This window comes from Phascolarctos cinereus, unplaced genomic scaffold (assembly GCF_003287225.1).
Source record: "Phascolarctos cinereus isolate Bilbo 61053 unplaced genomic scaffold, phaCin_HiC Scaffold_9;HRSCAF=440, whole genome shotgun sequence".
Taxonomy (NCBI): domain Eukaryota; kingdom Metazoa; phylum Chordata; class Mammalia; order Diprotodontia; family Phascolarctidae; genus Phascolarctos; species Phascolarctos cinereus.
In genome coordinates, this window is record NW_027556402.1 from 71,069,379 (window position 1) to 71,082,220 (window position 12,842).

Genomic DNA, 12,842 nt, shown 5'->3' on the forward strand with positions numbered 1-12,842 from the left:
AAAAAAAAAGTAAGCAATGTCGTCCCCTTCTGCTGAAGCATATTCAGGCGAGGATGTAAAATATGGACTAGAAGGACAGAGGATCGGCTGGCAAGAAAGTTTTGTGACCTCTACCATGGGAGGAAATGCACATATGGATAAGATCTTCAATCAACAATTATCAGAGTATCAGAGGGACAGGTAGAAAGATCCCTTAAAGGGCTGCCTTCCTCAACTGCATTTTTTTTTCAAAATACTGTTTTGTAAAAAGGAAGACATATACAGAATTATAAAACCAACTGAAGAAATAGTGAAATCAATTAATCAGCTATTAAGTTGGAAAAATATATAAATATGGATAGGGTGAGTTGCCTGGGAGAAAAGAGAACAGGAAGGTGTTCCATTCTAACTAGGAATGAGTCAGGAGGACAGAGAAAGAGTAGACAGAACAAATCTGGAATGTAAGTTAAGAACCAGTAATTCATAACTGAGAACAAAGTTTCAGAGCAGCACCTGGGGGACGTTGATCTGGACGGACCATTTAGGAGAGAAGCCATGGCAGTAGACAACAGACAAGTCAGGTTGCAAAGACGACAAGCAGAAAACAGTTATCTTGAAGGCATTTGAAAACACTGCACTTAAAATCAGAAAGGCTCATCTTACTTAATTCACATGCAGCCTCAGACTTTTTCACCCTGGGTGAGTCATTATACCCTGTTTGCCTCAGTTTCCTCATCCGTAAAATGAGCTACAGAAGGAAATGGTAAACCATGCCAATATCTTTGCCAAGAAGACCCTAAATGGGGTCACAAAGTGTCAGACATAAAAGAAAAAAAACTAAACAACTGAGTTAAAATTTGATACCAGTCACAAGACAGCCATTGTAAGTTCTCATGCTCGTTAGTTTCCATTGTTACTGTACTATGGCTCCCTTCTGAAAATACCAATATTGTTTACTGTGCGTTTAAATATCTAAATTATGTCTATAAATTTTGTAGATATTTTATATGTGTAATATATTTGTATCTGTAATGTGTAATATAACGTATTTGTAAAAACTGTGTGTATGTATATGTATGTATGTATACACATTATATATAATTTATATACATTATATGCAGACACATATATACACTTAATTATGCCTATATTCTTTAAATGAAATAACATTTCAGTGTCAAAAAAACCAAAATCTCAACAGATTGGCCAGGACATAGTCAAAGACTAACCACTGAGGGACAAAAATAGAGCCGTCCTTCCATCAGTTCATATGTTTGATATGTTATCCAACCATTTCTGAAATCTTTCATCTAGTAATACCATTCAGTCTTCAATTCCCTACCTTGTCCATAAAGATAGCTTGAAATATCGTGTTAACTGCCTTGCTAAAATTTTGATATGCTAGTATTCTTACACTTCACTGATTTAGCAGACCTAACTGAAAAAACATTGATTTGTCTCAGATGGGGAGCCTGAGAACTTAAGCTAGCATCTAGTTCATACCAGACTAGGTACAACTGTCTCCCAAGAAACTACTCGAAAGAAGAGGTTAAGATGGGTTAATATAAGAACAAGTCTTTCAGAAAGCTCTCTTACTAGTACTTTGGAAATTGTGTCTCTGCCCAAGATGTAACAATTCCCATACTATGAAATTATTATCACAAAGCAGACTAAGAAAATCATAGACATAGAACCAATATAAAACCTTCTGTTTCTAAAGTTTAGAAACCTATAATAAACCTGGCTTGTTTAACAGTATAATTACCTATTCTGTGTTTTACTAAATGTCAAATCATTTCTACTTTGCAGATGAACACATATTTTTATAACGTATTCAACTATATTAGTTTATTCAATTAAGCTTTTTGAAAAAATAATTTAACATCCAATGACTCTCTCATTCTTTACTCTGAACAGTGACCAATCAATACCAGATAGGCTTACAAGCCTACTACTTTGTATCAATAGAATTTTTGAAAACGGTAATGTTTATATTAATGAGACTACTCTACTTATTTGTGATAGCACAGATTTCTACCAGGGTTCCCCTCTCTCTCAGGGATGTTTACCCTACAAGGTGACTAAGCTTTCTGTGGAACTGATTAGACCTTGCCTAGGGGTATTGTTAGGCTCAAATGAGATAATGCACATAAAAGTGTTTTGCAAATCTTAAAACGTTATATAAACTGTCACTGCTGATGGTGACCAGGATTCTGCTGGTGACAATGATGAGGCTGTAGTCACCAGGTCTCCAGACTACTGAAGACTTCATTTCCTGAAGCCTCTCCTGCCCTCCTGATGAGTTCAAGTAATGTTTATAGAGCCATTCAAGGGTGTGCTCGTAAATATTTAAAAATTGTGATTTCCAGGAAAAAAAATATGTACGCACATTTTAAAAGTTTAATATGTTATCATTAACCTTTTATTAAGTCTAAACAATCAACATAGCATTAAATCAAGCTCTGATTTTAGCAACTGCTGATTTCTGAGTTGTAAATGCTCACACTGAAAAATTAATAAAGGATTCTTACAAGCACGATTAGTTATGATTACCACGATTTAGAATGATCTTTAATACCCCGATACCTTCTTTCCAATATGTAGTTCTTGGCCTCCTAAGAACATTAAACAGTCCCATCTATGTGGAATCCAAGAATGCTTAGATTTAGAGGATGTCTAAAGACCAAATGAGCTACTACACCCTCCCTTGCTGACTAGACAGGTTTCCATATAGTAAAAGAGTTGGGGGAAGGGACTCTTCTATAGCTAAGTGTCTCTGTATTCTTGTTGCATCTCATAAACCTTTTTTTTTTTTTTCCGGTTAGCCATTCAATGACTTCACCCTAAAACAGAAGTTGAATAAGTGTCAGCCTCATGCCCATCTCTCTAACACCACTCTGTTTTAGTTTTAGTTCTAAATTCAGATTATGTTCTTTTACCATATATATTTTAGCAGTATTGTCAAATTCAAATACAGAAGGTGCCTCTGACTGGTACATAAAGAACACTGCAGGCTGCATATTGACTTAGGAAAACAAATATTAGCATTAATTATTTTCTACTGTATTTTTTATGTATTTTGTTAAATATTTTCCCAATTACACTTTAACTTGGTTTGGGGCCACTGAGCCCATAGCTGTATTAGACACCTAGGCAGTAGAGAAACTATATAAAACAAAAGTATACGAATTTTCCAAATATTTTGAAAATTTGACAATCTTGTTCATTTATGTTTACTCTCTAGTACTTAAACATTCAGTAGGTAGATTATGTCTAACAATTTTGCCCCCCTAAACCTATTACTTAGCTCAAAAAATTATACTAGTCAGGCCTGATTTTTTTTTCCAACAGAAATCAACTTATTTTGGTCCTTAGTCTTCTTTTCACGCATGTGTGAGGGTCTGGTTAACGTGATTTTAAAGTGCACAGTTTTTGGAGGTATACTAATAAGTTCAGAATGCTTTATTACAATTATCTTAATACAAATGGATTACTTAAATGATTGTTTGTTAGACAGTGTGACACAGGGCCATAATGCATAAAAAACTACCACAGAGTCAAAAGACCTTGGGTCCAAGGCTTTCTTTTAACACATACTAACAAACTGTGTGACCCTGGGAAACTCACTTAAACTTTCAGTATTCTATTCAACATTACATGGTATTGTATTATTTATTATTCTCTAGTATATAAAGTATAAACGGGTTCAAAATCATGCGATGCAAGAGATGAGAGGGAGATTTTCACTCTCTGAAATATCTCTAAAGGTGACTCCACCATGACACATTTATTCTTGAAAAAGCTAGTATTCAATCCAGAATAAAAATAAATATGTAATGCCACTTTTTTTCTGGTTATCATAGATAACTTGGATAACTGTATAATCTTGTAGAATAAGTGTTTGAAAAATTAAATATTTTAAGATTAGTTGGATACTGTGTTATAGTGGAAAGACTCCTTGATATGCAATCTGAGGACCTTGGCTCAGGAATTCCTGGCTATAACTCTCCCACCAGTGTGGAACAAGTAGACAAGTCACAATCTCCCTAGGCCTCAATTTCCTTCTCTACAAAATGTGACAATTACACTGATACCCTTGACAAGCATATACTTATTTTTATATAAGCAACAGAGAGGGTAGCCTAGACCTAGGAAGTTGGTTTTAAAATTTCCCAATCCAATCAGAATGTAAAAACTCTTAACAGGCCACACAAATAATTTACCGCTAATTCTGATCATGCTGAACCAAGGAAAATAATGTTTACTTCCATCAGAGCCCTTGCTTATGTATATGTGTGCGTGTGTGTGTGTGTGTGTGTGTGTGTGTGTGTATTATTGAGTGGGATTGAGACTACTTACTCAAATAAAAATTCAGAGGTTTCTCTCAGTAGAAACAGAAGTTTTATTCTAGCAAGTCTCACTCAAGAATTGGGCATCACCTACCCAAGGCGGATTCAAGTAGGGAGGCAACATACAACAACAAGCAGCCAGTTATATACCCTTACACAAACCACTTCAAGAAACTCCCCTCCCCACTTGTTTACCTCAATCTCTTTATCCTCATTGTTTGAGGCAAGAGACTTTACAATCTATATTTAGAACCCAGAGATACATTTTACCCAAACCAAGCTTGGAAGCTAGAAGATTACCTTATTTGGTAAGGATAAGGCTGGGGTGATGGTTACAAAACAAGGGAGAGGGTGGGCAGCTGGCGTAGGACCCTATTATATGATTTACAGGAAAACAAAACTTAGGCCCTCCTAATGCTAAAGCCTTAACTAAATTTTGGCGGCATAGCTTCCATTTCATATGAGAAACTTTCACATGTCCCACACACTATTAACTGAGCTTTATGGTGAGGTGTTATTTGTATTAAAATTTTTACAGTAAAAGTAAAGCTCTACAATGTAGGATAAAAGCATTCTGTTTACCTCAAGTCAACTGAATCAATTAATCTAGGTAATGTGTCTGTATATGTGTGTGTGTGTAGTGTTTGTGTTAGCATGTGATATATAAACAAATATTGGAAGAGAATTTTTTTTTCTGTGTGGTAATGTGAAGTTTTACTAGATTGAAAAGTGCTGCATGATTTATGATGCGATAGACTGACTCTCATGCCCTACCCTGGGACTCGTTTTTTCCCCCTTTGATTGATGTTGGCAAGCTGATTTTAAAAACCAGATCACACAAAGGGAAGGAAGATCTTCAAGCATCTCCAAAGACCTAATAATGAGGTTGCTAGTGAAGTGCCTCAGTGCTGTGAATGTCAATTCAGCTCCTGTAGAGAAGCAGTACTATGTAGTGAAGGAGCTCTCTGTGGAGCTGAGAAGACCTTGGTTCAAGCCTTTCTGGCAAATCCTGGTGATATGATTTAGGCAAATCACTTAATCTCTTCACTACCACCTTCTACCCTGTGTAAATCTCTAAGACTGTAAGATTCAGAGAAGAGGATGATCTGCACTAAAAGAGAGAGTTTCCTCATCTGGAAGCACCAGATACCAAAGAAACTGCAGGCCCATTAACTTTCTTTACTTTGTATTAGGCATCCATGACCACAGCAATTCCATAAGTGTTACAGGAAGCAATAAACTTTTCTCCTGAGTGGAATGGCAACTATGAGGCACAGTGGATTGGGTACTACCTGAGTCAGGAAGACCCAAGCTCAAATCTAGCCTCAGATATTTACGAGTTGTGTGATCCTAAGAAAATCAGAGAGACTGTATCTATACAGCATTTTACAAACTTTAAAGTATCATATGTCAGCTATTATCGTATTATTAAATGGCATCACATCCCTGACTGCCATTATTTATACTGAATAGCAAAATCAAACGTGAATGTTGAATGTTGAAAACATGAATGTTCAGGCACTATTGGTATTGGTAGGAAGCATTCATTAAGCCCCTACTGTGTGCCAGGCACCATGCCACCATTTGGTAGCAAATTTAAGGCATACAGAAGAAGCCATACTAAGATATTCAAATGAAGTCATGGATTATTAGAGCCAGAAGGGTTCTTAGATATCATTTAATCCAAACCCCCATTTTAAAGTTGAAGAAAATAATACCAAATAAATGAAAAGATATGCAGCTAATTGTTAGAAGGGCTGAGACTTGAATGCAAAGCCCCTAGCTGCTAATCCTTTTTTTCCAAATGCTGAGACTACTTGAAGTGGTACGAATTAAACAGATGAATAGATTTATAGATAGAGGCAATGGGGAATTGTAATCAGAAAGCTAGAACTGGAGGCAGTAAGACCTGGATTTAGGTCCCACTTTCTGACACATACTGGTTGTGTGACTCCAGGGCATCATTTAAACTCTTAGTGCTCTCAGTGGTAGCAAGCTCAAATGGAAACAGACTGCTACTGGCAACATACTGCCTGAGAAAATCTCAAATTAGCATCATCTATGTTTTATTGTATTTTCATTTATTCTATTCAAATTTTTCCAATTACATTTTAATCTGTTTCACCCAATGGGGAGTTTTATGGGCCTCCAGTTTAACTCTTCTTCTCTAGGCAACTCTTTAAAACTATAAATTACATAGAAAGTGTTGGCCTGCATTAAAAGAGGAAATTTACTCATATCCAGATTTCCCTATACTATTGAAACTACAGGTACTTTCCCTGTTATTACATATTTTACACAACCACACAGTATATACATATATACACCTTTGTTTCTTTACACATAAAACCTTAACTAAAGTCCTACTCTTGGGTCTCACAATGATATAGAGGTGATACGGGGATTTTATAGACAGTGCCTGAAATAAGTGCAAATGAGGAAACTGAGGCTGAAAAGATGTGTGACTTGTCCATGGTCACACAGCTAATAAATGTCTGAGGAAAGATTCAAACTCATTTAGTCCTCACTCCAAGACCAGAGCTCTTTGACTACCCAGTCTCCCTCAAACTCCTCAAAACCAAATACCACCATTTTCACGACACAGGAAAGGGAAAAAGGCTTCAAGCTCATGGCAGCTCCCTGCCCTTTTCTTATTAAAAATTCAAGGCCCACCAGAGTCCAATGTCTGCCTTGACAGGGGTTATGGCTGAGAGACCCTCTGTAGCCTGCCCAACACTAGAAGTAAACTTTAATTTCTTCCAAGTTCACTCCCCCGCCTCCCACCCGATTTTGATGGGTTATTAGCAATGTTGCTGTTCATATCACTGTTTCCACAACACCTTCCAAAGCAGACTGTGGAAGAGCTTTCTGTCACTTTGTCCACACATGGGAACTTTGGGTGGAAAAATCAATTCCGAGGAGCTATCCCACAGCATGTTATTTGTCTAATCTTCCAAAGTAGTTACAGGTTATTTAGCACAAACAAACTTCCACTTTGCATGTAGTCTGACATGAGCTATTTGAAAGACAGTTTTATTTTTTTTCCTCCTCTTCCCAATGGACTTCCCAAATATGAACAGAGAAGAACAGCATCAGATTAAAAGACTCAAGTACCCTGCCTGGAAATGTATTTGTCCACAGTAGCCTGATAAGGTCAGAATTACATAGCTTCTCTTATTTATTACTATCAGTCTATGGCCTCCAGGCACTTCCTAATGAAACTACTTGCAACTGGTAACCATTTTCAAGCTGTCAAAATGGGCCACTAAAAGAGGAATAAACTACAAGTATATTTAATGTGCAGGCAAGGCAGATGCAGCTCCAAATGTTATCAACATTTTCTATTTTTAAAGGGGAAAAGCCGGGAATATTAACTTATCTTTTAATGGTCTCCATTCAGTCTTAAATACAAACTAATACCTGCTATTTCCTAAAAAGGGGCTTAAATTGTGTCTATTTATACATACTATATCTCTCAACCTGCAGAAGTATGAAGGCTCCTACTGGGTCCAAAAAGTTCGTGATTCCTCACTACTAGTCATTTGCTTGTTTTCATTATATTTTCTATGCAATATTTTCTTAAGACCTGGTGAACGAGTTTCAAAAGTTTGCATGGTGAAAGCAAAGAAGCGAATCTAAATATGAGAGTAAATATCGTTTTGCTCAGTTACCAGCTTCGCTATTGTTCTCGGATGAATTTTGCATGAGGGTTCTTGAACTAAATGTATAAACAAAGTAATGACCTCAAAGAAGTGTTTAAAAAGGGATTCAGTGACATTGACTCTTCTCTAAGTGATTCCACCATCAAAGTTAACAGATCAAAGCAATTTTTAGGCGAAATCATTTTATACCACCAGAAACAGTACTGCAATGAGGGCAAATGTTAAATTAATTCTGTCAAATTAGTTTCTGCCTATGAAATATTACCAAAGTAATTGAAACAATAAATGCAGATCCAAAGGGTAGTGAGTCCTTTCTAAGATAGGATGAGAATACAAATAGCCCTGGGGGATTGGTATCTTGATTAGAAATAAACTTGATACTATCCAGGAGAGATATGCTAGGTAGCTGGTGAGATATTTCAACCACTGTAAAGGATTTGTGTTTATAGAATAATTCCCCAATGGAAAAATCCATGCACCAAGATAAACTCTAACAAATTACTGGTCTATCATTAGGGTATTGTAGATATAATGTTCACTTTAAAGCATGAATACAAATTATGTAGATAACAAATGAAATTTCTGTGTCAGCTCCCTTCCATTCTGTATAGTTGATAAAAAGTGGCCAAGGAAGTAGAGAATAAAAAAAGAATTGAGGCACAGGCCGGTGTTCAAAAATGACATGATATTATGTACTCTTGGTTTTAAGGGTAATCATTTTTTTGTTTCATTTTATTTTGTTGTTTCTTTGTTTTTCCCGAAGATTCCAGGAGGATGAAGAATAAGAAAAAGGCATCAATTCGCTTTAATCAAATTTTCAAGAGTATTCACTGAAAGCTCATAGAGGAGTTAATAAATTTTAAGAAATAGAGCAAATGTCTCTATTCATTTTGTCTAAAATCATAGGATCTCAGAGTTGATAGTGTCCTCAAAACTCATAGATCATCCCTAAATTTAACCAGTTCAACTAGACACTTTCAGCTACCCTGGAATTATTTATCTTGTTGTCATATTGCCATTCATGCCCCACCAATCTTTAACCCTCATCATCCCTACCATATGACTTCTTTATCCCTGTTACTGTTAAATGTTGCTGGAGGAAGTTGTACTATTCTCAACTGGGCTCTCCCTGCAATATTTTTATTCTTCCCTTATTGATCATCATATTGCCAACAGCTGGTTTTTCAAACATTTTCTCCTTTTTTTAAGACTCCAGTGTGATACCAATCGCCTCTCTTTCAGCATGTAGGATGAACATGCCTATTTTACTTAGAAAATTGAGGACATTTATCACAAATCTCTTCATCACCCCTATTCTCTGTCAAAAATCCTCTAGCTTCACTTGTCCTTTATTGTTTTACTCGAGTGTAAAAGAAAGAAGGCTAATCCTTACAATAATGCTCTATCCTATCTTCCATGTCATCTAGGAGCTTGTCACATTGATCAGCCTTCCTCTCTCCTCCCCCACCACAACCTTAGTCTCTATTTTCATGGTAAAATAGTGCGGGAGGTGGAGGAACTGAGTCAAGTAGAAAGACCTGGATTCAAATTCCAATTCTAACTTTTACCACCAATGACACCTTAAGAAAGTCATTTAACCTCCCTTAGTTTCAGGGTCTTCTTCAGTAATGAGGAGTTTGGACTGATTGGTTTCTGATTAAATGATTCTAGCCCTATCTCTAATCGTATCATCTGTTCAGGCAAACCTTCCCAGTTTTCCACCATATGAAAAAAAAAAATCCTTCACCTCACCTTCCTTAAGCTATCATTCTTTATCTCTCCTACCTTTCACTGCCAACTTTCTAGGGACATATGTATTTTGCTTTTCTTCCTTACAACCCTCTTGCTTCTCCAACCATTATGATATCACTTCTGACACCTTCAGACTTCTCTCCAAATTTCAACTATCACATTTAATGATCTTTACAGTCCCCATCCTTGTAAGTTCTCTCTGCAACTCTTGGCATTACTACCCATTCACTGTTACTCCTTCTAGCTCTATGACTATTCCTTCTATTTCCTTTGCTGGATTATGATTAATTTCCTATCACATAAAGTGTCCCTCATGACTCTGTCTTCATCCTGCTTTCTTTTCTTTATACTCTCTCCCTTGATAATCTCTGCTACAGTCTTGCATTCATTTGTCTTTTCAAGAAGATGACTCAAAAAAATCTACACATGGAGCTCTACATCTGTACCTGTACACTTGAATCCTCTACCCACATGTCATAACCATTTCGAATTCAAAATATCCTCCTCCGCCAAATACAGCTCATTATTTCCTCCCAACTCCAATGAAACCTATCTCTTCTTCAAACTTCCTTATTTATTTCTGCTGTGGATAGCTTCATTCTCTCAAGCACCAAAGTCCATAAGCTTTCGTTATTTCTTACTATCAGATTCTTCATTGTTTTATTACTCAACTTCCATAATGACTTGCAACTAAATTCTTTCCTCCACTATTAAAGTTACTACCTTCGTTCAGACCCTCAATATTTCTGACATGCTTTTGTGTGTGTTCTTAAAATTAAATGTTAATAACTTTTCTTTTCCCAACACCTATGTTTCCTAATATATCCCTCACTCCTTCTCCCAGAGCCAACTATTATAAAAAAAGGGGGGGGGGGAAAGGCCAGCCACACTAACTAGCATACTGAAAATGTTGACAATGCATCTATTGTTTATTCTACATAGAAAGTGGAGGGAAGTACCACTTTACAATTTTTAGGAATTTTTTTTGTTTTTGTTTTTTGGCTAAGCAATGGTGTTAAGTGACTTCCCCTGGGTCACACAGCTAGTAAATGTCAAGTATTTATTTTTGTTTCTTTGTTTGATTTTCCCGAAGATTCTAGGAGGATGAAGAATGAGAAAAGGGCATCAATTCGCTTTAATCAAATTTTAACTCAGGTCCTCCTGACTTCAGGGCCGTTGCTCTGTCCACTGCGCCATCTAGCTGCCCCAGGAGGAATGTTTCAACAGCATTCCATTTGGATGATTTATTTCCATTTACTTTATAATATTCATTTTGTATGTTTTTCTAGCCTCTGTTAATTTCATTCTGCATTAGTATATATAATCTTCCTATATTTCTCTATTTGTAATGTCTTAAAGCATAGTCTTATTCATATCCATAAATTATATATACACACTGCAGTTTATATAACAGCATTTCAAAAGTGAATGTTTTCTATCCTAATTGATTCGCATCTGCTTCCCCCCCCCAGTTAGTTTGTAATGTAAACAATACTGTTATGTAAATATTTAGGGCTGCTAGGTGATGCTGTTAATAGAATATGAGGCCTAGAGTCAGGAAAACCTGAGTTCAAATCCAGACTCAGATACTTCCTAGATGTGTGACCCTGGGCAAGTCACTTAACTCTGTTTGCCTCAGGTTCCTCATCTATAGAAATGAGCTGGAGAAAGAAATGGCAAAATGCCCCAGTACCTTTGTCAAGAAAACCCCAAAAGGGGGAGACATAACTGAATAATGGCTAAATAAACAAAAATAAAACCCCAATAAAGATTTGGTTTCCTGTATTACCTGTATGTTTTTCCCTCCTATTGGCCGCTTTAGGATATATTCCTGGTAATAAAATCCCTGATTCAAAAGGTATGAATATTTTGGTAACTCCCTGGATCATTCCAAATTATTCTCCAAAATGACTGGACTAATTCACAATTCCAAAGACAATGCATAAGTATATACATTTATTCAGAACCATCTCCTGACTATTTCAATTTTTTTTTCCTTTTTGTCAGTTTTCTTGATATGAAGTGATACCTCAGAGTTTTTTGGTTTGGCTTTCTTTTAGTATTGGAAATCTGGAGTCTTCTTTAATAATATTGTTTGTAGTTTATAATACTTTTGAGAAATGTTTATTCATATGTTTTGACCACTCATCTATCATAGCATAGTTTTTATGTCATACATTTCTCTCAGTTTTCTATACATCTTGGATATCAAAACCTTACCAGAGAGACTAGATATAAATATTTTCCCAGTTGACCACTGTCTTACTTTATCTCGATTAGATTCATTTTGGTCATCAAAAGCAGTTTTTAAATATCACGTAATTGAAATTACATTTATCTATAAATAACTACCATTGTTTAAGGATTCATCACTAGCTATAGCAATTAAAGTCTGATTTTTCTTCTAGTTCTATATGATCTTTAATATTTGAATCACATCCATTTTTACTGTGGCACGTGCTACAGAATGTAAGTTCAAACCTAATTTTGGTGCCCCAGAATGAAATTGATGTTCTTGTACCTAGTCTTTCCCATATCTAATCCATCCCCCATATACCTGAAAAGATTACCTTAAAGAACACGTCTGAACATATCCCTTCCCTGGTCCAAAAAATATAAATGGCTTCCTATTGTCTATCAAATGAAATACCTCACCTTCAAAATGATCCAAGATTTATCATTATTCTGCATTACTCTATTTTATGCAATCTATGTTCCAACCCAACTAGCTATTTCCTGAATTTGCTAACTCACTGAATTCTTTGCCTTAAGTTTTACTGAGAAAGCTATGATGGACATCCCAACTTCCAAACCATCTCCTGACATAAATGAGTTAGAAGTAATAGATCAAATACTAGCCAAGACTCCACATACACTCAAGGGAATTGATGAAAACCACATGTCATCGACCTGATAATTTCGAAGGCACTCAGGGATGAAATTGGAAAAGTGCTTGCTAAAATATGTAACCTAATGTTGAAGCTGACTACCATGACAAGGACTGGTGGGTTACAAATGTGACTCGTAAACACAGGAAGGAGTCCACAGGAGATCACTGTAAATGCAAACTGATGAGTCTCATGTTTATACTAGGAAAACT

The 12,842-nt window shown here is 36.1% G+C and overlaps 1 pseudogene; it reads left to right on the forward strand.

The window, feature by feature from the left end:
• Positions 1–16: 16 nt before the first annotated feature.
• The window catches only part of LOC110222604 (zinc finger protein 280D-like), a 51,371-nt pseudogene continuing 38,545 nt past the window's right edge, over positions 17–12,842 (forward strand).